Source organism: Strix uralensis, chromosome 1 (assembly GCF_047716275.1).
Source record: "Strix uralensis isolate ZFMK-TIS-50842 chromosome 1, bStrUra1, whole genome shotgun sequence".
NCBI classification, from domain to species: domain Eukaryota; kingdom Metazoa; phylum Chordata; class Aves; order Strigiformes; family Strigidae; genus Strix; species Strix uralensis.
In genome coordinates, this window is record NC_133972.1 from 71,667,205 (window position 1) to 71,693,267 (window position 26,063).

Here is a 26,063-nt window from a genome sequence, read left to right on the forward strand (position 1 = left end):
CCTAATCAACTGCTTAGTCTTTGTCTGCCTTCACACCAGATGGAATTTCTCTTTCTTGAACCTGAGGAATGAGAAATGTCCGTGGTGGTACAGGCGAGTTCTCAAAAGGGCTTTGCACAATGCTGGTCTTTCCTATGGAAACATCTTGCCTGACCCACAAGAAGGCATTTGCCTGTATCATATTGGTGGCTCATAGTCACCCTGTGACCTACTCATGCCTCCAGGAACATTTGCCTACTCCCATGTTTCCAGACTGGAGTAGAAATGCATGGTGTTCCACCTCATGATGTGTTACCTATTTCTATAATGCAGTTCTTCATGCATGGTTTCTTGATGTAGGGGCTATTCCTCCTGTTAGAGCTTCAGCTGGTAGGAAGTATGGGGGCTGAAGAAATAGACCATGAGATACAGCTTTTTCTGGTTCATGGATGTCATGAAATCCAGAACATGATGTAGACAAAGAAACCTACATTTCTTGAATGATGTTTTTCTGCAATCTAAATTGAAAAGATCTGACCATGAAATTCACTGTTTCATATATTTGATGACATCAAAGCCTGAAAGCTGGAGGCCCAAGAAGTGTGTCAAGGAGGCTTTCACTCAATGGTAGCTTGCTGGAGTCCAGCTCCACGCAGATACAACAAGCAGATCCAGCCCTCCACCATTCAGGTGAGCCATAGCCCCACTGTGTGGGTGGGCTCTCAACAGGAAGCTGGTGGTGTCAGCCTAGTCACTTTAGAAATGGATGTCTCCTCCTAGGAAAGGAAATAACCACAGCTGACATTAACTGAGTTTCCATTTTGGAAGTTTCCTTGGAGAAAGTGCCAGACACTGAAAAAGCTCCAAGAGACGAAACACTGGTGGGTCAGTGCAATGCAGTTCATGGCACTGCTGTCTGGGGGGATAAGCTTTATTTTCCAGGAGTGTGAATAGAGGTGGACAAGTCTTTAAATGAATTCCACTGGTATTTAGGGAAGAGGAAGGTTGTTGCTGATCATGTTGATGTGGGTAAGGAGTTGGCTGGCCAGGTGGCAATCTGACACTAAAAGGCCACTGCCTCTCTTCAACGGCTACACACCTATAAGATAGCTGCCAAGAAGGACTGAGGATTTTGCTTTTTCTGTGCCCATCTGAAACCACCTGAGAATGCCAGTGTGATGAAATTACTGATGATGTTATTCAGATACAAAGGAATTTCATTGTTTGTTTTTTTTTTTAATTGATAAAAGAAACCACAAAAAACAGTCTTCTAGCACACACTTGGTAGTTTGCAAAACTGGTGCAATTAGTGCAGAAAGATGCCAGCATATGTCTACTCAGTTAAAGAATCTCAATATTTTGATGCCAGCTCAGTGTGAAGGGACAACAGGCCCTCGCATGTGCCCAAACATGGATCTGGTGGATCTATTTTATTCTATTCAAACAAGAGGGATGAGGAGGAACAAGTGCAGCACAGTTATTCTCTGTAATCCAGAAGTGGTCCAGAAAAACAAGGCTAAAGATAGATACTCTGTAGTGGAGGGTCAGTGATGCTTAACCGAAGCGCTACTAGAAGGGCCTTCCCATGTGCCATTTCTTTACTTTGTAATTAAATAAATGCCATAAAGGGAATACATTGATTTCCCTGATGCCAGTCAACTCACTTGCAAATCTTCCAGAACTACTCACCTTGATGTGAGGAGTAATATTAGCTGTGTCTGTTTTGTACCTGAAATACCTGATGAAAAAGAGGGAAAAAAGTGTGCAGGTAACAGGACTTTTCAGGATCAAAGTCAGACAGATAAACTTCTGTTACGCTGAGCTAAGAAAGAGCTTGGCAGTGCTTCACTGCTACCAGTCCCTCACAATCTCTAGTTGCAAAGCCCAGATCCTGCAGGAATACTGTGACTCTCAGGTGAAAATGCACTAACATATAGATAGTGGCTTTTCAAGGAACTGGGGGTCAAGCTTAAAAGAGGTGAGGGAGGATTTAACAATAATGTAACTCCTGTTGAGATAATTAAATTTTTGTATGATGTACGACTTCAAAAGAGGCACTGTATGTAAACCCCTCTTGATCCCTTCCTGTTACTTTAGTTACTCAGACGACTTTAAAGATCTGGGCCTAAATCCACTGGCTGGGGTATTGATAGGCATCTGCTCTGTGGGATCAGCTCAATAACAAATCACATACAAGGACGTGTGTTCACAAATCCTCTTCCCCATCCAAGAAAAATATACTTGGGAAAAACAACAGCATGCTGGATTCATACCTATTTATGCAAAGCAAGTCACCAATTAAGTACTACTTGCCAGTTCAGTAAGTGTGGAGTTCTGTTTCAGAACAGACATTGTGATCCCTTTGGGGGCTGTGGGTTCAACTTCATTACAAATTAGGACCACATTTTTGCGTTATGCACTTTTAGCATCAGAAATTATTCATTTCTGCAAGTCTTCTTATTTCCTACTGCTTCATGTATTTAAACTTATCAAAAGAAATAGACATAACCTAGAACTGGAGAGCAACCACATTTCTAGGATTCTCAAGTCATTTTCCTCAGTAATCTACAATTTTTAGTTTGCCATGAAAGGCTGCTAGAACACTTCAGAACAAGCAGACGTTTTTGTGATGGCCACTGATGAATGCTGAGGTAGATACACTTTAAATGACAGCATTTTTGCCCAGGGTCTCATGAGGGCAAAAGTACAAGCAATCTCATCGGCAGCCTTCCACTACAGGAGAAGACAAGAAAAGTACCAAGAAGGATTAAAAATTCAAGCGTGCTTTCCCTACTACATTTATTCTGCAAATATTTCTTCTCTATTTAGGTACAGAGCTGCTTTTAACCTCCCACCACTAGATTAAAAGCAGTGAACTTGCTGTATTACATTTTTTGCCTGTAAATCAGGAAAGATCTTTGGTTACCTTAATACTAGCCATCCAGAGTCTGCTATATGAAAGAAAATGAAATAAATAAACACTTGCACTTACCTTACATGAATTTACAACTCATTGCTACTGTTTTCTGTAGTTCCACAATTACTGGAGCTCCTCTTACTGAAGGAATCTGTGTGAGAAACCCAGAAGGGTTTTATTTACCTCCAGGCTGATGTCTTACTCATGTGGTATGTATAGTTAGGGCTTGGACTGATTTATTCTGCTTCAGCTGTAGCCACCTAGGATCTTCTTTGTAAATGCTGTATGATAAACAACATCTCACCCACAGCCTTATTAATTAATCTACTTGTCTTTGTATCACTGATGTAATGCAACTTGGAAGCTGTCACTGTTGGTTTTCTATACCACAGGAAACGCAAGAGCAGGGGAGAGAGAGGGGAGTACAGTCATGGATGTTACAGTAGTTGATTTTGCCTGTAATGAGAAGGTGTATCACATCAAACACACTTTTAGAGTTACAGTGGTATCTTGGAAAGAAAAGAGTATCTTAATAGTATATCTTTTCTTTCTCCCTAGCTACTTATTTAACAGTTAGTGCTACTCTGAAAGTAATTCTCCCTGAAATACTTTCTTACATGAAGGGAAAACTGAGGTGTCCCACCTAAACAGATTGACTTTCAAATTCTGAGTGTCATACTCAAAACAATGTCCTCTTTGAAGATTTACAGATCAAAACACTGTTTTTACATTTGTTCAGTGAGTAACTTCAATTTATTTTGAATGATGCAGCAAAAGCCTTTAAAAACATTTTTGTGTAGTCTGGGAAAATAAATTAATCAGTAATAAAGTTAATCATTGTTTGATGCTTTTCCAAATACATAGCCATTCTGACATGATAGAGATGTTCCTGGAGTTCTCCTCAAAGCTCATCCTTTGAGGAGCAGTCTGCCAGTCTGACTTAGGCTAAGTATTATCTTACTGCTGAATAACATTTTATTTTAAAATAGGTTTGTTGTTTTTTTTTTTTTTTTTTTTTTTTTTTCCCTGCTATGGATATGGAGTCACAGTGGAATGTCAAGGCATACTGTCAGTGTGAAGAAAGTTATACTGCCACTTTGGAGATATGACAACATTGTTACAAAAGATGACAGGATTTTGAGAGATCTACTTATATGGATACTTATTTTGCAGATTAGAGTGTACCTGAAGTGGCCCAGACATGCATTCCATGTCATTTGTACATCAGTCAGAAATAGTCTATGTAGTACACAGGAGAATATTTTTTTTATATTGTCTGTCTTCTTAAGAACTTTTTCAGTACTGAGCAGTTGGGTTTTTTTATTATGAGCATTGCTTTTGGTGTTATCACGTTCAGTCTTGATGTTTTTTGCGATCCAGAAAGTAGATTCACAGAAAGCTCCTCTCAGCTAGGGGACAGCTATTGGTAAGCATAGCACAACTTTTACTTTTTCTCAACATTTTTGTATGCCATAAAATCGTCTTTAAAATGCCCCAAATGTGTGTCTGCTTGCTAGGTAACTTTGCACCCTCTTCTGGCCAAGACTTGCCCTTTTTAGGCATAAATCTTCTGATATAGGTGGATTGGACATGAAGTTATTCAGCATTAATACCAACTGTTCACACTGAAAAGTGTATGTTGCATATAGGCAAACTCGTCCTTACTAGAGAAATATCTAAATCCCAAACCATTCAGATCCTGAAGGTCAGCCATGTTCTGACCTGTTGTATTCAAATGTTTCATGGCTACATCTAAGATAGAAAAAAGTATCTGCTGAAATAAATACATTCTCATGAAACTGTCTTCTTCTAGATCTTCCAGCAATTCTCTTATTACCAAGAATTTTCCTACAGTGAGGCACAAGGCCCTTCTAAACTAGGCAAGATTCTATGTTGCTTTTTTATCACCACCTATGTATCTTCAGCATGTATAGAAAAAAGGGAAAGTGCCATTTAAGAAAGAGAAAAAAACCACTGTGGTTCTGTAGCTTGTGCAAATATTTGAATAAACCAGTACCTGCTCCCATATTTGTCCTTGAGTCCTCCTACACTCACTGTATAAATATGAAAAGAGCTGTAGCTCTGATGGCATAAGTGCATAAGCAAGACAAGGTCTGTAGGTACATACTACTTTGAGCAACAAATCTTGGTTTGAAAACAACTGAACAGTTTGACTACTAGCCCTTAAACAACTACTGCAGCAGGATCTGAAGCAGCTGATGCTCAACTGTGGGTTTCATGACATTGTGCTCATTGAACTTCTACTGAATCTACAGGCATTTTGTTTCCCCTTTTGAAAGGCCACTGATATTTTACATTGCTGTCAGCTGAGAGATCTCCAATTTTTGCTGTCAGCTCCTTATCTGTAACAATTTTCAAAAGATGCTTAATAATTACACGTCACATTCAATGCTAATAATGGGCATACACTTTTTACTTGAACAAAAAGATATTTTTTTAATTTTTTTTTTTTTTTTATAGCTTGCACATGGCCTAGGTTGACATTTGTGACTCAGCATGTCCAAAACATACCTTAAACCTATTCTAATTTTGACATTTCTATTTCAGTGCTGATTTGCATTTACTACATGGTTCATGTTCTTCAACTGTTTTACTGCTGCACTGCATATGGATAACTTAAAATTAGAAGCCAAGCAGAACCTTGGAGTCTCCTTATCTAACAGCCTACAAATACAGAAAATCCTTTGGAAGTATTTGTGGAAATTGCACCTTTGTTTCTTGGGCAATCAGAGAGGCATTACTTGCTCTACTGATTTTCCAGTTGAATTTAACACTAAAAAGAATTGTTCACATGGCCAGTGCACAAGACACAGTATAAGTAGAAAACACATTCAGAATCCAGGCCAGCACTGTTGGACAGGCATTTGAAAAACTCCACCGGTCATGGCTAGAATATTGCTAAAATTTCTTGAAAGCAAAGATAGATTTTTTTCTGGCCACTTCCCCCCTTTTTCCAAAGGTAGAAAATGCAGTAGGCACTAAACAGTAATTTTATCCACCAGTCAAACCTTTATACCCTAGTGAATGACTCCCTAATTGTTTTCTATTCTTTCTCTAGACTGCAGGTTTTAAAATTAGGGGTCATCCCTAAAAACTTGAACTGAATTGCCATCCTATCTTCCAGCTAGTCCAATGGCCCAAGGTGCTACTCAGCTGGATCAAAACTGGCAGCATCTGGCCTTAATCAGTGGCATCAAATCTGTAGCTTCTTTTCTTTCTAGAAAATCTTAATCTTTGATTAACAGCAATCTTCTCATGAAAGTGTGGAAGCAGGATTCAGGATTTCATGAACTGTGGATACCTGGGCAGAAAACAATCATAGTACAATACTGGGTTTTGAAATAGGGGGTTTTGTAGATGAAGCTTAGAGAACCTCTAGTACTCTGATTTATTGTTATCAGATAGAATTGGTTACCAACGCATGCTTTTAAAGAGAGAGGTTTTTATAATATTTATACTTTTAAATTTACTATATGTGTATATGGGGAAAATCTATAATAAAATCTGCACTTTTCCTCTAAAAGATCTTAATTTTCTTTTTTATTATCAGAAGAAATATGTGGCCAACACCACTCCAAGCTCCTCGCTAGCCTGTATTTTAGGTATACTGTAGTTTACTGTTGAGTCACTGGGGGTTCTTACAAAAAGTAGAGTACCTGAGACTACAGTGCCCAGAAGTTACGGATGCTTTCCAAAGCCTCAATAAACTTTATACAGCAACTGTTTTTCTGCTATTCTGGATGATGGGGGCAGGGGCTAGAGGCTTGCACAGGATCAGAATGCCATCATTTTCACAACAGTAAATTTCACTGGTTCCAAGCTTGCTGCAGTTCCCTTTTTATTGCAAATACATCAAACTGTCTCTGATATATCTAGCATGTCAAGGCTGAAAAAGGTTCACACATCAGATGCTGACTTTGAGGGGGTGTTTAGAGGTGGGGGGGAAGTTGACATAAGGTACAAGCAGTCTTTCAGATGCACTTAAAACATGCCATTTTTATGATTTTTTTAATTTATTTTTATTTTTTTAACAGACAATGGGGGATAGGATAGCAGTGTCAAGGAAGGTGGCTGTATGCTCTTCTCACACAGGATCCACTGATTTCAGAGGACCTGGACTTCTCTCCCTGAGCACGTATCTTTTTCTTCCATTCCTAATAAGCAGATTCTATTGCCAGTTAAATCAGCTTGTAGTTAATGATTAAATTTCCATTACCGTTACTAATATTTTTAAGTTGGAATTTGATTTTTGCTGACAATTTCTTCTTCGCTGAAACAAAACTGTAGACAGCTATCATAGAAACTTTGCTATGTTTTTGAGAAGTCCAACTTTCTACACGGCATGTAGAAAAATGTTCTGTAAATTCATAGCATTGCATAAACAAATGGCATCTTTGCCCCTTTAATGTACAGACCTTTCATTCACTCATTTTCCTTTGTTAACCTGACTGCAAGTTTGGTTCATAAAGAAATATTTAGAAAAAAAATTAAAATTATAAAAATATAATTACTTGGTGATATGAAGCTCTCTTTATCCAGTAACTTGCTCTTCTGAAACACCTATGGCTTCTGCCTCTTATAGATAAAGTCTGTGCTATTCAATTTATCTGTTAAATTCATTCTCCCTCTTTGTCACATCTAAATAACAATATGTACATTCAGGCAGACAATGAAAAGTAAACTGATGGCTGTGACTCACAGAGAAAGGTGCCCGGCAAGCTGTCATGATAAAATTTGGAGTAACACATGGAAAGTTCTTCTCTGTTTTACTGTAATTCTTTTTGTGAGCTTCCTATATAATCTGATTTACATCTGTCAAAGGATATTGAGAAACCAAGCTCACAAACAGCAATAAAAAGTCACCAGCCTAAAGGAGCTTTGACACAAAGCCAGGACAGACACTTGCAGCTGTATTTTCTACATCCAGCTTGTAAGGGCAGGCATATCTGGAGTTCAGACCTTCAAGAAAAATTATGATTGTTCCATTCTCAGGTATGAATTCATCTTTTCTTCACACTGCCTCTTTCCTTTTGTAAATAGGAAGACGTATCTCTGAAATGAAGATTTATCTGATAATATGGGCAAAGCAGTGAACAAAATATAGTCATTTTCACAGAAAAACTGCCCTATTAAACACAGATGACATGATCACAACCTTTTTTTCTCCCTCTCTCTTTATTAATCTATTAATTAACTATATTCTTCTCCAGAAGGCAATGTCCCTAAAGGGGAGGAAATATTTATGAGAGGTCCAGCTGACAACTTTAGCAAATGAATCAGTTAATCATATGTTCTGGGTTAAACAGCATTGCTGTTATATAGATGCTAGATCTCTGTTCTGGGGCACATATGCTGAAGAGAAGGAAAAGACAGCACCCCAGAGAAGAATGAAAGGTACCATTATTATAACTTGTATGACAGCACAATCTCGTTGATTATTCTCAGTATCTTATTTCAGTTTCTGTTTTAATTTCATTTACTAAAAATGCCAGCATATTTTCTGGGCTGACTGTCACTTACAGGATTTAGTAATAGATGTAGAGTAATACTTAATTACTTCTGACTTCTTGCTATCTATAAATCTGAAGTTCATGAAATCAAATATTTAGTGTCTTTTCCCTCTCCTCTACTGTCACTTCTCACCTGTTACTAACTAGTAACTTTAAAGCTTGGGAGGTCAGATTTCCTATTTTACCTAGGCTCTCTCCACTTGATTAAAGTAATCTGAATGGAATAAAGCAGTAATGACATTTCTAAGAAGAACAGAGGGCTGAGGAAGGAAAGAAAACATACAAAGTTGGCTTGATATGAAGGATAGATTCAAAGAGTTTAAGGCCAGAACGAATCATCTGGTGATCCTATATGACTTTATATCTCAGGGATGTAAACACCCCATTGTCCCTATATTGACCCTGTAACTTCCAATTGCCCCAAACCAACCTTCCAAAATTACAAGAAATAGGGCAATCCCATCTCCACTGGTATTCCCTTTCACTGTGCAAACATCTTCACTGTTATTACACTTCATTTCATATTCAAATTTGGTGGTGTCATCTTCGAGCCATTGGATAATGTTGCATCCCTTTGTGCTAGATTACAGAGACTCTTAATACATGCCGTTCATAAATTCAGAAATATATAAAAATTTTAAAGTTAGGCCCTTAGCAACACAGGCCTAACGGTTAATTAACCAAGCTCCATTTTAGGATCTTTACAGAGCTAACTTCATGCTTGGTTTAAGATAGAGTTCCACAAAACGCCTAAAATTAAACTTGAACAACATAAAACCTGCCTAGTTTCGGGTCCCACAATGAACTCCTAACTCAGACCAGGTCACAGTTTGACATGTAAGCCCAACATCAGGTGAGTGGTCGTTGGTCTCATTTGTAAAAAGACACCAAAACTGGGGTGCCACATGGTTTCAGAGTTATTGTCAAGTAACACTGCACAGGTACATACTTTGCACTTGCATCCTATCACTATAAAAATAAAAGAACAGGACACACTTTGTGTATTGATTTTGTTCATGTTTGTTCTTCTGCCTCTTAATTTGTGAAATGATACACAGTGAATCCTCTGACTTGGAGACTTGAAGGCCAGAAGAGTTCATTGTATTATGTGGTATGACCTCATGTATCATAGATCATAGATTTCACCCAATTACCACTGTATTAAGTGTAGTAATATGTGTTTGACAAATGCATGTTTTCCAGAGAGGGAACTAGTCTTGATCTGGAGAAATCAAAAGATGGAAAAGCCAGTATTTCCCCTGATAGTTCCAGCTTCTAATAATTTCACTGTTATTAATGCATGCCATATTTTTAATTCAAATTTGTCTTCCTTTAGTTTTCATCCATTAGTTTTTGTCATGCTTTTCTTCATTATGTAAAAAACCTCTTTTATTCAACATTTTCTTTCTCTCCATCTTATACCCTGGAATTGGGTCACCTCTCAGTTTCTCTTTTGATGAATCAAGTGGACCCAATTCTTAAGTTTCTCAGTGTAAGGTATATTATTCTATCTCAATAACATATTTGTTTTTGAAGTGAGCTTCAAATTCACTTGTGATTGGTGATTTGTCACTAATACTTTACCACAGCATTGGTCTCCAACATGTTTTCTTACAGTAAGCACCACAGTAAGCTAACTTCATCTAGTCCTTTACAACTGCAATATGCACATTAAATTACGGGGGGTGGGGAATACAGACATCTAAGGCATTTTGAAAATTATATGATTGCTACATATTTTTTTTTTTAAAGAAGTTGGATGTTTATAATTAATTTGCCTCAGCCTTCTTAGTTGTAACAGTCTTCCAGCAGGTAGTGGTTATCTTCCTACTGGCCACAGTATGACGTGAATACACGGTAAATACGATGTATTGCCAGGATAGCACATACACAGTTTATGTACAGAAATCTCTCTGCTATGTGGGTGGAATACAACAGTTCCTATCTTTACTGAAAAATCAATTTCAGTATAAGGGCCACAGATTTAAGACCCTGCTTGTGTACATGATGAGTAACAGAGCTACAGAATGACACAGCCATAAGGAACTTACTAGAGAAAATTCCGCCTTCGATTAGGCACCACAGGAAGGAAAACATATTTGAGGCTTTGAAAAGGACTTTATCTTTGACGGTGAGAACTTGACAAGAGCTCAGACATAGCATGAGGTGAAGACACATTTCTTCACAGTGATTCTATATTTGACCTCCTTGGCAGCCAATCAGTCATATATTTTCTAAAGCTACTTCAATGCAGTGGATAGCATCAGAATGTTTCAAATTCAAGTTTGAGTCTGAAAATCATTCAGTAGGAACTCAAATGCGGCCAAAACCAGCAGGAGTGGAACTAGAGAATTTCTCCACGTTATGTTTCTGTCCTCCTGCAATAGCAGTGTCATCAGCTGTCTACATTATAATGGCCACACTATGCAATGCAATGACATATTGTTAATGTTCTAAGGTCTTCTTCCACAAGCTTCTGAGAAAAAAAAAAAAAACCCACAGCGGTCTGAACACAGAAAACAAGAAATAAGAGGTCTGCATAATACTAATCAAGCATCCTTAGCTATCACTAATTTACCTGGTAAGTGCTGCTCAGCATAAGTTCAAAAATTAGGCAACAAAATAAATACTGGAAAGTCATCACTGGACTCTCAACCCTTCCTGTCAGTTTTCTACTAGTCTCCTATTGCATTGAACTAGTTTAAGTCAATTAAGTTACACTGGATTTCCACAGTTTTTTAAAAGATCAGTAAGATTATTTGCCTTGTTAAATCACAAGGCCTGGAATGACAGAGTCTCAGAATATTAATCATTGCCAGGTGATAAAATGTTGGGTCGAAATATGGATAACTGTGTACTACCTGTGGTAATACCATACATACTTATTCACATAGGCAATGCCAGTTGATTAAATATGCTCATTCTATGAGACGAAAAAGCTATTAAGAAAGGAGAAAATTAGGTGTTTTGTCAGTTCTAGTTCTCTGGTTTCATTCTCAACATGGTCAGGTGTATAAAGGCTAACACAATAGATCTGTATCTTTATGTGCTGGTTTGACAAAAGAGAAAATCAGGTAGGTAGCTCAGGACTATATAGGACTATGCTTTAGAGTAACTAAAGAAAAATACCACATATCTGAGAACCAGTTCCAAATGGATAACTTCCTCTCCTCCCCCACCCCCCCAAAAGAAAAAAATCATCATCATCTCATCATCATCATCATCCCTGATGGTCCTTCATAGTGACACTGGAAACTGCTGGTGTTCGGTTGTTTATTTTCTGTGTAAGATATTTATCATAGTAGTAATTTCTAAAGGTAATGATCACCTTGTATCCTTTCCACAATATATATATTTTGGTCTTCAAAATCGACTGTTTACTTTCCGTATAATTATCTGCTTTAATGTTTCCAATGGTATTATTTGGGGTTATTCTGGATGATTTTGTTTGCATTACAAAAATTCTACTGCAGCTTGATATTGTGGAAATAAATGTGTCAAATGCTCCAGAAAAATATGACAAACACATATGTAAATGGATTTAAACAGTCACTCAGAGAAACAGGAAGAGGTACTACATTTTCCACTAGCTGTATTTCCATTGCTTTCCCCTTGGAAAGCTTTCTGTTTTAATGTCTCCAAAGGAACTAAGAGGTCACACACAGAATAGCACAGAATTAAGTGTACTGTGACGTACTCAAAGCCCCACGCTTGTTTCAAACTCCCATCCATTTACTAACTCCCTCTCCCTACCCAGTCAACACAATTTTCCTTACATGAGTTAAATTCATAGTGTTAGCTTCCAAATGCCTTTCCCAAACAGCAGATTTCCACAAGACTGCCAATGTTTGTATTGACAATGAGCAACCACCCTGTAAATGTTACCAAAAAAGAGCTTCTTAACCCACTGATTTCAAGCTTATAGCTAGATTTTCTTCTCCTGCATTCAAGCCTTATTCCATAAAATGTCACATGTATTATTCTTGTTTGGTGAAATATAACATTTCTGGAGATTTTGGTCAAAATTATTTAACAAAAATACCAGCGTTCATCTTTTAAAATATGTTTAAAGCATCCAGTGGAATGATATTAAATATCTATTTTTTTTTCTATTAGCTATTATAGACCTTCTTCCATAGGGAAGTAACCAACATAAACTCTAGACCTAACCTAGCTCCAAAACAGTGAGCTGTGGGCTGATCTTTAATAAAAATACGAGATTTGCCAGAACAGATGAGACTGATTGTCGGTTTTTCCTAGTATTGCCCTTTCTGCAGAGGCAAGTGTCTATGCTTCAGGAGAGGATAAAAATCTTTTTAGGTATTTGACTACTTGTACAGTACTGCCAATGGCGTACCTTAATTTCTGATCACCAAATGCAAACATTTGATCCCCTGAAGTGCTGGATTTGACTATCACTAGTTTTGATTAGCCAGAAATGTTGGCAGTCAAAACATGATGCATTTCTTCTCTCCAGTCAGTCCCTGTAAATTATCTCAGTGACCTCCACTGACAGAAAAATACCATGATGACTAAACTCCGTGTAAATAAATGTTTCCTTTCATTGGCTTTGAGTATAACATCCTGTGATGCAAGCCCAAGAGCAGAGCTGGATGAGCTGCATCACAGAAGAAATGAATGACAAGAAGAGTCAGCAAGAATCCAAAGTGAAGTCCTGTGATTGCTCAACCAAGTTTTCCTTCATATTAAACTGTTTTGTGCTTTTTTCTCTCCTAGCTCTAGAGCGGACCATGAACAGAAATATTAGTGTCCTGATTAGATTTATTGCCTATCGTTAAGAGACTGGAAATGAACAGAGAAGCAGGACACAGTTTGTCTGAGTCTCAGACCCTCGTAATCCTCACTCACCTTTACTAAGGAAATGACACTGAATCATTCCTTATGTTCTGCTCCCACCAGCAAACCATCTAATAAAGAATATTTGATTACATAAACCATATTTGGGGTCTAATGGTATGTAGAAGAGGAGGTCCATCTACCACACAGTTGTTAATACTGTAAAGTTACTCTGAATAATCAGTTGTTCATTTAAAGGGGTGCTGCACACACAAAAACTAAAACTGAAAAAACCCTCACCCTACCACCCACAAAAATGTTTGGCATAATACCATCAGATTATAACATAAGATTATTAACATACCAGATGTATTTTGGGTGTATGTTTCTGCTTTGCTACTTCTCTTGGACTTCAAATTGGTAAATCCATGTATAAGAACTTGCCCCGATGAAGTCCTCAGCTAGATTGGACAATATTATTAAATTAAACTAGGATGGATAGTTTTGCCATCAGGTTTTGGTTTGTTTCACCTTCAGTTTTTTGTAAACAACACACCAAAACCTACAAAAAATCGCTATGCCTGGATTATTTCTATTTTGATCAAATGTATGATTAATTTTTAGCTGGGAACTAATAAATTAGAGAAATATTCACAGAATTGTTTCTGTTTATTCCTGTGGGTGTAGAATCCTCTTTTAAAAGCACACTAAACCTGGGACTACAGGAGTATCACAGGATTCCTTTAACACACAAAATTGGTCTAATAAAACTTGGTGTAACTCCTGGTTACAGTAAATGTCTTCAGGGATACCTTGTTTTAAGAGTTAACATCAGCTATTTATCCCTTTAATAAATGTACTGACCTTTTCTCAATTTCTAAGAAGTAGCAGGCCTGAAGTTTCAAAGTTATTTTAAGAATAAACAGTTAGGTAACCTCTGCAACAGAGGATCTTCACTTTGAAATGTCACAGCAACGTCTAGGTGCAGGCAGAGAGCACCCAGGAAAAGAGAAACCTTCTGTGAGTTTTACTGCCATCTGAAGTCTTTGCGTGGATGACCTGAGGCATAAACTGAGATTCTTTTCTCTTCCTTCCTTTCTTTCTTTTTCTTTTTATTTAAATCAGGATTCTAGAAAGCAGGACTTCTGGGCCTCAGTGAAACTCACTTCGGTTCTTCAGGAGAAAAAGTTATTGATTGGTTTTATTTAATTTTAATTCTATGGAGAATCTGGTGAGTTCTATGCAAGCAAAAAAATATAGAGGGAACAGTGTTCAGCTTCAAAGAGCATGGAGGTTGGGAGGGTGAAACACAGTTTACTGTATGGAACCTTTTTTTTTTTTAATTTGCCTTGATGGAAGTTGACAGCTCAGCCTGTATTTCAGCTCTGTCCACGGGCAGTGAAATGTGTGAGAAACCAATACTCTGAAAATTCTCATATGCATATGAAAAATCATGGTATGAAAAGGGGCCAAGGGATTAGGACAAGATAAATTTATACTAAGCTTTACACATTCCATTGACAAATTTGCTGTTTTTGCGTTGTTGCCTCCGACCTCCTGGTTACCGAGGGGATGACATTAAACTGGGAGAAAATGGCTTATTATGTGTGATAAATTCAAACAAAGATGACGCACTTTACCCACCAAGTATATCTAAGAAATTGTGAGGAAATGTCAAGCATTTCAAAAGAAAGCTGCCGTAAATTCTGATGCTGGAGACTTTAACGAATTTCTGCCAGAGTAGAAAGGTCTCTTTGTTTGGACTCAGCTGACACTCAGCGTGTGGAATATTATGAGCTCGGGGGTCACATAAAAGCTACGGGAGAAAGAAAGAAAACTGTGGATGTGACAAAACTCAGGCACTAGAGGGCTAAGAACTGGCACGAAGACTTTGTATTGACTCAGTGCAGACAGTACAGGGGAATCAGCTCTCACGCATCAATAAAGGTTCAAAACACAATTATCTGTCCCCTTCTGCTCACTCTTGCTCTTTCCCACTGCCCCCAGTATGTGCACTTGGTCTTTAGGCAAGACTTGATTTGTCCCAATTTTATTTTTCCTTATGTTACAGTAAAGTTCTAGAAGAGAGGAATGATTAGGGGAAAAGGGCGGGGGGATCCAAACCCCAGAAAACCTCCTGTCCTGCTGATGTTACATAATTGATGAACAAATGATCACACGTTGTGTCCCTGATTCAGGTCAGGAGGTGGCAGGAGGAGGAAGTGCTGTCAAATGTTTGAAAGAAAAAGGAGGTAGAGGAGTAGCAATGAGACCCCCTGCCACTGTGGCAAATTAGCTATTTCACAGTGATGTTTACACTATATAGTGCTTTTCACATGCTGACCCCTTGGGTACAGGCAAGATGGAAAGGGCAAAAATGACAAAAATGATAAGCTAAGGCAGTGAAGAAGAGCAAGTGAAACAAATTTGGAACTCCCCTGCTCCCTTCCTTCTTCCATACGTGCAGCACTACTGGGTGCCATGGAGGAGAGCTTCCTCACCCCCCAAAACATCTCAGCAATGGCCCTTGCATGTGGCTTTGGTGGGGTTTTTGGTAACATTACCTTTCAGCAGGGGAGCAGCATGACAAGACACACTTAATTTGAAATGTTTACAGACTGTGCAGCTAAAAAAAATCAATAAGTAACTGACAATTCATTATGGAGAGAGGTTGTTTTAAATTTACAACTTTGTTTTAAATCTAAAATATCCTCCTTCTTATTTATTTATTTCAAGGGGAAAAAAAAAAAAAATGGAGAAAGAGAAAAATAGTCCCAGCAATGAAAACAGCACCACACTTCTGCCCTCTGGATATCCCTTAGTCAGTTCCAGACATGTACAATACCCTATGCCTTCCAGAATAAGCCACCTCTATTTGGAGGTGACATAGTTTTTTCCAGCCTCTCTGACGACAAAGCATCCATTCCACCCTGAAAAAGGGACATATGCACTATGTAAGACAGCAGATTCCACCTCTCCTCGTGATTTAGCTTTATCAGCAAAGTAAATAAGAAACAGAACAATGCAAATTGCAGCTGAGGCGTTGCTGTACATAAGATCTTTCAAGAGGGTCTCTCTGCTCCAGCCCACAGGTCTCTCTGCCTGAAGAGCTGCATCTGCTTTTCTCCTATCCACAATGTGTCAATAACAATCAGTCAGTGGCTTAACTTGGGCATCTAGCACCTGTCAAGAGATTGGATCAATGGGAGAGCCTATAGCCCTGTGCCACCCCTGCATTTTACCCAGCTCTGAATCCTATAGTACAAATCGTCTCTAAAGAATGGTATGCAAAATTTAAATAACTTGCATATTGGCCTGGAAAGACATTTTTAGTCTTTGTCATTACAGTACTTGTTATATACCATTATAAGGGCATTCATATACAACTAGGCTATGCAAATTATGCATGACTGCATGCTTTATTATAAATAGGTGTATATTCCAGTATTCGTGCCTGACACTTTGAGTCTGTGGTTAGTCCTAAAGTGGGCATGTGAAAAGGATAAAAAATGATGGGCCTGAATCATCCCTTCTCCTGCAAAAACAAAGGCAGTTGGTGAGGCCCACTCTGGCTGACAAGCATTGATGACAATGGGAGCATTAGCCCAAGGCTGGCTGAAGTGTTTTGATAATTCCACCTATAATGGCTGACTGGAAAGCTGCCAGAATTCATGAAAATGTGTTCATAATTTTCTTTTTCTGCTTTATTAGCCTAGAATTTTGATTCATAATCTTACTATATTAATAGCCTTAATAAAATAATGAACAGCCATCTTACTGTTTACTTTGACATGAGGTTAAATATAGCTCTTCCCTTACTTACGGAAAACCCATTAGCTTTTACAGACATTGCACACTTTATGTGTGACAGTTTAGCAAAGCATAATTTGAATGTTGGGATAGAAAGCCCAAGAATCTCCACTTGAATTGACCGATATTCCAACTTCATTTGACAGGAACAGAGTTCTGTTCATTTACTACTTTATTACATTGGCAAACAAATCTCTTCATCCACTCCTAAAGAAGACTTTACATAAAAGACCACGTTCTGTTTGCCAACCTCTCTTTAGGCACTTAAATATTATTTTTAATGCTCCAGTTCAATCCTTCCTCAACAACTGCAAGAGCTGAAACATGTGTCATTTCTCAACCCAGCAATCCCTAAAGAGTCTTGTCCTGAAATGAAGAAACACAAAGGCTGATTTTTATCAGTGTGTTTGGCAAGATGTGACCACAAAGTTTTCTGCAAGCCAGAATCCTTGACATTCCTTCAGCGAACCTCTGTTAAGCTACAAATTGCACTTCTCTGCAGAGGAAGTATCACTGAGAAAATTTCCCCACCTATCTTTACATATACACATGCATAGAGAGTGTTTACTGAATCACTGACAATTTCCTTGTCTGAAGCTTGCAACTTCTTTTCCTAAAACAAGCATTTATTTATTTATTTATTTATTTGTTTGTTTGTTGTGAGTAATAATTAATAATGACAGGGTTCAGAAATCAAAGTTTCAGCTCTTCATTTAATTCCAGAGTTTCAGCATTAAAAATACTGTAGCTTGAGAATATTCTAGGCTAGATGAGGGGCAGGATGTACTGCTATCTTATCCTTCCTAAATACGTGCAGGAGCAAAAGTCAGCAATTTATCCCTCCCGATACCCACTGCTGTACCTTGGGATGGTATCGATAGAAGAAAGAAAGACAACCTTTGTATATGGTTAAGAGCCAAAACAGCAGGGAGATCACTAGAGAAGATGGAGCTGGAATGGCAGTGAGATGAAAATGAGGACAAAATACTTCTGTAATTTGCCAGTAAGCAAGATAAGTAGCTTAAATTAATTACTTGCTTCTGTAATCCCTTCTTTTATATATAGTTTTATAGATACATTATTTACATTTAATTTCTTTGCATTACTGTGATAACTTTACAAAGGATCAGTGGTGTGCTCTGGGTGGCTGCACCAGAAACTAAAATCCTAACTATATTCGTACCTCCCTTGTCCTTCCCCTTCCCAACAGCCTTCCATTAAAAAAGAAAACCAGCAGACCAGGGAAGACGCTGTTCACCTCGCCCTTGCCCTGCTCTCAGTCACAGTCTCTACCTCCCCCTTGCCAGCAACTCATTACAATGTGCCCCCTGACAGTTCCCCTCCAGTTGGGTCTGGCTCCCTGATCTACTTTCTCTTTTACAGTCCGGTGCTTGTTTAGGTTCAGGAGCTGGGCAATTGAGGGCACAGGAGAGGCAAGCTCTGTCCTCATTTCTGCTGCCCAGACCCATTCTCAGCAACAGGAACCAGAACAAATTTAGGGTTCTAGTTTTCTTTATACAAATCCTATAAAAATTTTCTTCATCTGCTCTAGAAAAAAGTTCCAGTTTGAGAAAGCACCTAAGTACCGCCAAGAGTTTTAGTGCAGAAAGCACCAAATATCCCCTAATAGTTAGCAATGCTACCAGACCTACCTATATATAATATTTTAGGATTAATTGAAATTACAGAAAGGTGGTTGGGGTTTTTTTAATTAAAAAAGAACAGTTCTCTGACATTTTTAAGCTAATATTTTCCATTTTAACTTCTTCTAATCTAAATATCATTGTTAAATCACATCTGGGTAGTAAAATATTCAATAGATGTTGAAGGAGAGTGATATTCTAATTATAAAATGGAAATATGACTCCAAAAGGGTACCTGAATTTTAAAAAAAAGAGCCTGCCTTAAACTTTGAGTATAGTGGAATATCCGTAAGACTCACCATTAATGTATTGGAGGCAATGTTGCTATTTACAAATAAATTAAAAGGAGGCCTCAGTTTATTGATCTGTCAGGCCCTATATTGTAAAAATTCCTCAGTAAAAAGAAGAAAATATAGAAACAAACTGTTCAGTGCTTAAACTGAAAGCAAGAAGGGTTAATACATTTATTCTCATCTTTCATAGAAGGAACTGAGGAAGATGAAGGATGAGAGTCTTATGTTTACTCAGTTGCATTTTATTTAACAAAAGTTCCTGATGTTGCAGAACACCAAGTTGTTGTTTTTGTTAAATAATTAAGGCTGTCTAGGAATCTGTTTCACAAGCCAGGTGCAAAATTAAAAAGTTCCAGGCAGGAAACAAGAGATCACTGTACTCTTGAAAGCAAGTAGATACCAAGTAAAGATTATGTAGCAGTACTTACTAAATTTTTTAACGCCTTCCAACCAAAGCTGAAGCAATGAAACAAGGCAATTACACCAGAGCAACACAGAACAAGAGGTGTCAGTGGTCCTGCCCTGTCAATAATGTTCTGGGGATGAAGTGAAGCTCCTGATAAGGTGGAATAATTTAGAAAAACTTTAAATCATCATCTGCATAGCTACACTTTCATTTTAAATCAATTCTCTTGAAGTGTCCCTCTATGGCTCACTTTCCACCAACAGAGATGTGACTAAGATTTGTTAGAAGAAAAGTCTTAGGAAAACACATTTCAAAGTCTCCTGAGTGAACTATCATAGAAGCTTCATTTTAATTTTTTTCAAGTCTTTCTGTTAGTATGCAGTGTAATAAAGAAGTTGAACCAAAACTTGTAAGTGAAATGCAAATAGTAATTGTGTTCTGGTTATTTAACAGTGATGCATTAAATAAAATGACATGACATTAATATACTCAGCACCTACTGAACGTATTCAGAAATACTGGGGACACTCTTCAGCTACTCCTTGATATCTCTTGGCCAGAACTGGGACTTCATACAGAATTAGGTAGTCACCTGGAAAATTACAGCTATTTTTGGAAGTGCTTTGTAGTGAGACATTTAGTTTCACCTGTTGCAGATTCAGTTTCAGTCCTTCTCTTGACTATAATGTGCATTGCACTTGGCCACATTTGCATAGCTGTGATTTCCTCAGTTGTGGTTTCACAGTCACTTAAACGTAGCATAAAATTGTACCACCACAAAATGGAATGGCCCTGAGCTACTTCCTTCATGTTGCTGCTACATTCTTTCTGCCATGATGACCAGGAATTATGGAGAAGAGGATATTGAGGGGAGACATACTCATCTTCAGATATACCACAGCCTGCCACAGAGAGGAATTTAATAAACTGTTCTCCATTTTCACTGGCAATAAGACCACTAGTATGCCTAAACTGCAAGAAGGGAGATGTAAGCTAAGCATTAGGAAAACCTTGCAATGGTAAGATAATGAAGCACTGGCATGGACTGCCTAGGAAGCTAGTGGTTTTTCTCTCACTGCATTGTTTTTAAAAGCAAGTGAGACAAATACTGTCAGGGATGGTTTATGTACTGTTGATTCTGCTTTACAACTGAGAGATGGGACAGGTGACTTTCCTGGGGTCTTTTCCAGCTCCTTTTTTTTATTATTCCGTGTTTGTTGAATAGGAAATAGGGATTATATTCTAGCATAAATCCAAGTAGCAGCAAATTCACTACGATCTGTACTTTAAAGTAGATGTGAGTTATGTTGGTCGCTCCTTGCAATAAAGGGAGATGGTAGAGCCATTTACAACTTCCTCCTCCCTGTTTTCTCATCTCTTCCCCCCCAGTGAAGAGATTGAAATCAGTTGAAGAACCACGGCTTTCTCAGACAGCAAACCATGACTGATATTTGCTCACGCAAGACATGGAAATTACTTCATTTTGCTCATGGACAACTCTCCATAATCTGGATTTAAAAGCTTTAAACATAGTCAGCCTTTTTCTTTTCTTGATGAAATAAGAAAAAAACAAACAAAACAAAAGACTACTTCTGCCTTGACATTATTATTTTTCTATAGGTAAAATTTAAACCAGAATGCTCAGTACTTAACTCTTCAGTCACCTCAAAAGGCAATATCCTGAACTCTCATGATGAACTTTCAATCACACTGTGCAAAATACTATGCTAAACTTGTTGCTAATACATATATCTCACAATTGCAGATTTTACCTAAGGCTGCTAAAATCTTCTGGTCCATCATAACCAAAATGATGGTTAGAGTGAATATTATAAACAGTTTCATAAATCAATGTCTCTATTTTAAAGCAAATGTACAGATGTCATATTTACACAATTTATTAAAAAGGATGAGTAAAACCTGAGATGTTCTTGCATGTCCAGCCATTAAGACCTATACAGAAAGCATTCAACCTTAATGTTACATCTTCAGTAGCAAGGACAGACTTAAAAATAATACAGTTGTACCATTATGGTATATAAATCTTGTAGCTGAAATGAAAGTTCTGAGTAGTGAATTCCATTTAAATGTTTAACTATCCATATATCATTTTTTTCTCTAACATTTAAATATAGCAATTAGTTTCATAAAGACAATACAATTTTTTTGCCACGTCTGATTAGCAAGTTCAAACATGTCTTCCTATGTTTGAACAGTCAGATTGTATAATGATTATTGACAGATACCTAAATGAATTATGGTTCATGTTCTCAAAACTAGTTTGCACATCAACATGAAATATGATTTTGCAGTTGATGGTCCTTGAACCAAGAGTGAAGGAGGATTTTTTAAAAACCTGTCTCTAAAGGCAACTATTATTAATTTGAATAAAATTTTACTAATATACAGCATATCACTCATCCTACACTGTCTTACTCAACAGCACCTAGAAGTTAACAAGCTTTCTTATTAATGTTCCAGATCCTTTCAGTGATGAATCCTTAGAATACAGGCTTTCATGGAAGTTATTTCTACAGTATTCAAATTCTGAAGTATAGCTGACAAAGAACAGAAAACATGTAAGCAATGCAACCTGTAACTGAAATTAAAATTTGGGCTTTGAATCTTTGTCCCATTTCCCTCTGCAGTTAGATCTCAAAATTCAATCAATCTTGCATACATCCTTCTTAAAATATTTAGGAAAAGTAAACACTAATGTGCAGTCATAGTGTTCTTCCAAAATTTCAGTGAATATTTATGTACAATATTTTTTGGTATATTCATTCTACTGAGTTTCATTTAAAACTTCCTTGATTCCTTTATGTGAATCTCAACTGATTTGACCAGGAATCACAGTGATGCTAAAAAACTACTGTATCAACACACAGCTCTCTCAAAATGAATATGAATATGATGGTGGGTTTGGAAAAGGAAGGAAGACAGAATTCTGCATGGTTTGTTTAAAATTTATAGTCAGAATGCCAGTAAGAATGAACTGAGGAAGTTTCTGAAAAAAAGCTTCTTTCACAGCAAATCAGAAACAGAAGTGCATCATACCGATCCCTAGGAAAGTTCTATTAAATATCAAGATCCAGATACAATTGGTTACATTCATTCCCTAAACGAGATCTCAACTGAAGAAATTTCTAAACAGTTATAAAACCAACTGACATGCTACGAATGATGTATCTTGTATTACACCATTTCTGATAGTCACACTCTTTTGTGGAGTTTTAAATCACTGGACTCTAGGTGGCTTAAATTCTTTGGTTGCTCCAGGTCATCATGACCAAACTGCCCCTGTTCCCTTGCAAGTTCATTGTCTCCAGTATCATCAAGAGTGCAATCTCCAAAGCTAGGCTTCTTAAAAGAAGGCTTATAGTCTCTTTGGCAACGGCAACAGCCTTTGCTCCTTTCCATGTCATCTTCTCCCCACCCATGTTCACCCATGAACATCCCATTACATTTCACCCATGAGATGGGTGAAGAATTTTTCTTTGTGTTTTTTTGTTGTCCTCCATAATGGAGAATAACTATGAGGGGGATCATGGCCAAAAGCAATGGACTTGATGAGGAGAGAGAAACTGGTTAAAACTTGAGGTTTGAGAGTCTTCAATAGTGTGAAAGTAACAAAGGCCTATCCACTAACTGGAAGAGGCTGAGGTTGGAAGGATGTTACATTCTGCTTTCAGGCACCATTTGGAGAGATTTTTTTCAAAATGGCAGTCTACTTGTTGACATTTGATGTTCCTCCAGTAAAACAGTTGGATCTTCACTGACTACATCAGAATTATTGCTGAGTTTTTTCCCTAACAGGACTATAAAGTTTCATTTGTCCTGTAAAATGATTACTTGATTCTCAATTATTTGGTTACAGGACTTTCAAATAAGAAAACAAAATTTCTTTTGAAATATTAAGAACATCACTCTGCTCTTCAACTATTATTGTATGCCAAAGAAAAATCCATAGACATATTTTTGGAAAGCATAAAAAGAGAGATACACTAAATCAAACCGATGTTTTAAAATGGGAAATTTGGTTGAGGTTGTGTATCTAGTGGAAAAGAGGTGTGATCCACAGCTGTTGCAATCTTCTTGTGCAACTCAGAGTATCATTGTTGATGCTTCTTTCCCCTTTCTGCTAAAACTAGCACACATTTGTCACTTGCAGCTTCCACTTGCTGCATATATTTTAGTAAAATAATGCCCATTTTAGAATGTCGTAAGAAATGATCATATTTTCTTTTGTTAATGTTTTGTGAATAATTCATTCCACAGTCAAGACCCTGTGTACCTAGTTTCATCCTGGGAGGAATTTTTATCAGATGTATAAGCTCTGGAAAATAAGGGGTTTTAGTGGAAATGCTATCTTTAAATTAATTATAGCAGTGCTAGCAGGCACCATTATACTGTAATAGTTTATGAAAATTCCCAGATAGCAGTAGATTACATCAATTGTAATATGACTTTTTATGTTATGTTCTACAAATACTCATAATTTTTAATGGTTTCAATGTGACTTACATAAGAATCAACACAGAGGACACCAGGAGGCAACTTGGGAGAAAGCATCAGCAATCACCACAGACGGATTGATGGTACTTTCTGAACCTTACTGCATTTAACCATGATTTTTAATTTTTGTAAATTTTTCTTCTCCTCTCTCCCCCTTTCCCCACCAAGTGACATGCCAGGAAACAATTCTGTCTCTCTAAAATACGTCATCACAAAGGTAATATGACTGGCTGATTACTACTAAATGGCAATTAGTTTTCTCAAAAAAAAAAACCCAACTCTATTTTTCATAGTGTAGAAACAAATGTTAAGGCTAGACTTGGCTTTCTAGCTTCGAATAGAATAATTTAAGTTGTAAGGAAACTTTGGAGATACCTATTCCAACTCCACTTTAAAGCAGGTTCAATTAAATCAGGTTGCTAAGGTCATTGTCCAGGCAATTTCTGAGTATCTCCAAGGATGGAGATTCCACAACCTCTCTTGGGCACCTGCGCCAGCATCTGATCACCTTCATGGTGAAGAATTTTTCTGATCCCTAATCAGAATTTCCCTTGTTGCAATATGTGACCATTGCATCTTGTGCTATCAGTGTGCCAAGAAGAGTTAATCCCTGTCTTCTCTATGCCCTCCCATTAAGCATCTGTAGACAGCAAAATGATCCCTCTCAGCCTTCTCTTCCTAACACTGAACAAACTCATTTCTCTTAGCGTCTTTTCATACAACACATCCTCCAGTTCCCATCTGTATGTCAATGTCTTCCTTGTATTGAGAAGCCTCAAACTGGACACAAATGCCACAGCGAGAGGAAGTATCACTTCCCTCGACCTGCTGGTTGCACTCTTGCTAATACAGCCCACTATGCAGTTGGCCTTCTTTGCTGCAATGGCACAGAGCTGAGTAATATTCAACCTGTCCACCAGGACCTCCAGGTTACTTCCTGCTGTTGTCTGAAAAGTAGCCCTGTCCTGCAGCTTATCAGTCACTTTCCTCAACTAGGTATGGCCCACAAACTTTAAACAGTATGGCTCCAGCTACAATCCCTGACAGAAGTCACTCTTAACTGGCTGCCAGCTAGACTTTCAACCACTGATCAAAACCTTTCAACACCAATGGTCCAGTCAACTGACCTTAACATCCGCTTACCCAGTCCATACGTCACCGATTTGACTATAAGGATATTGTGGAAGACTGTGCATGTGCTTCACATGTTTGGAAATTACTTTCAAGAGATTTATTTGTTCCATAACCTTCCTAGCATCCTTCACTATAATAATTTATTCACCTTACAGAGGTTCGGTTCATTTCATTTGCTTCTAGAAGGCACAGCTTAGATGTGTGCCTTAGAAGAGATGAACTGTAGATTAGAAGTGCCAATTTCTCACTGTTGGCTGCAGAACTAATTTGCATAAGGACATCTACAAGTGAACATGTACCATGTACCCTATTGCTCTGGGTTCCTATTCTTTCTGTGTATATGCAAGTGTGATTTGGCCTATTTTCTTACGCACAAACCAGAACTGTTTCAGCAATATCCAATCTGTGTAATAACATTCATATTCTGCTCAAGATTACTCTTCTTCAAACAAGCTCATTGCTTACATTAGCAGGCATAATTCCAATACCTGTAAAAATGCTAAGACAACATCCATGGCTATACCCTTTTCCTGGGTAAAGCATGTTTTCTTCCTGTGCCACTGCAACTGACTACTTCAGAACAGAAACAGGACCTGCTTGGATTTATAGCCCAATTAGATGTTCAATATAAAATTCTGACCCAGAGAAAGTCAATGGAAAAAGTCTACCTAGTCAGCCCTAACACCTTAGTTTGTCCTTGAGTTTACAAAGCTGAAGGAATGCAGAGAGAGAAACTTCTACAGCTCTTGGTTTTGCCCAGACATACATAAAAAAATTAGCATAATCAACACAGGTAGGTAAGAAAATTCCCTTTACATTCCTTGACTAACTTAAGAACAGTTAAAGGTTCTAGTTTGTTAAGGCCAGCCCCACAATTTTAAGAACAATCTCATACAAACATCTTCACAAAAAAGTATAAAGCATATTTTAAGTTGAATATTCACAATAAATATCCCCATCTCTCTCAAATCTTCTATATGTCTGCTACTTTAAATCTTAATGTCAGTGAAAATATATTTACATAACTTTATTTTTTAT